Here is a 1,213-nt window from a genome sequence, read left to right on the forward strand (position 1 = left end):
GGATCTCAGGTGTTGCATGAGAAGTAAGAAGAGTTGGCTAGCCATTTAAAAAATCTAGACAACAGATTTTAAGATTTATCTACTGAAAAAGTATGTGAACTAGCTTACAAATACAGCATGGCTAATGACTTGAGTATTCCACCAAGCTGGTCAAGAAACAAGAAAGCAGGTGAGCCGGTGTTTAAAATGTAGCAACATGTGTCTACTTGGATTAGATCTACGCTAAAAACATCCAAAGTAACTGTGACTAAGAACAAGACAAAGAAAAACTAAGAAAAAAGAGCAAACAGATTCTTCATCAGAGGAAGAAGAGTTAGCCCAATAATCATTGTGTTCTGATGAAGAAAGTCCAGATAAAGATGAAAGTAAAGATGTACCTCCTACTAGGGACAATATTAACATCAATAATCATGTTTTAGTTTGGTACGGAATTGGCTAAGGTTGACTTGCAACAAAATTCACATTACAGTTATTTGGTATCAAAAGACCGTATCAAATATAGATGATCGCTACTTTACAGTTTTGTTTCGACTTGAACTAATCATCTAGTCGTAATCTGATCATGTGACCCATACTTCGTGAATAATTTTTGCAACATATTTTGATTATCACAGGTGACCAACAGGCTCGTCATGTTTACCAGACAATGATATGTACTCCTTCGAGCTAAGGTTAAAAAATTAAATAAATTCTCACGGTAGGTTATAAGTTATCAGTGCTGAAAGTGACGGCATTACAATGACGATGAAATAGACATGTGAGGACAATAGACATGGTTTCATTGAATGCATGAAGTATATTTGTGAAAATATTTCGACGAATGAGGTTGCGCGAAAGTGTAAACAGAAGCCATCTGGTACAACTACGTCCCATTTGAGCCGTTTTGGAAAGAGATTCTAATTTATGGCGGTCTCGTAATGACCGCGATTAACTGTTCGTTTTTGAGCTTTTAAGAGTTTGTAAATCCATTTCCACCTATTTTGCAACTACAACACAGCAGAGTAAGACATGGTGAATGTTTTGATAGCAAATAACTGTAATGTGAATTTTGTTGCAAGTCAATCTTTAATGTTTATTATGCAGGAAGAGTCATGAAATGTAATGAAAACTCAGTTACCATCAGTTTCATAAGAAAAGCTGGAAACTGCTTTGTTTATCCAGAGGAGGAAGACGTGTATGATGTTGACTTTGAATCTATAGTTATATTTTTTGG

This window comes from Watersipora subatra, chromosome 11, assembly GCF_963576615.1.
Source record: "Watersipora subatra chromosome 11, tzWatSuba1.1, whole genome shotgun sequence".
NCBI lineage: Eukaryota > Metazoa > Bryozoa > Gymnolaemata > Cheilostomatida > Watersiporidae > Watersipora > Watersipora subatra.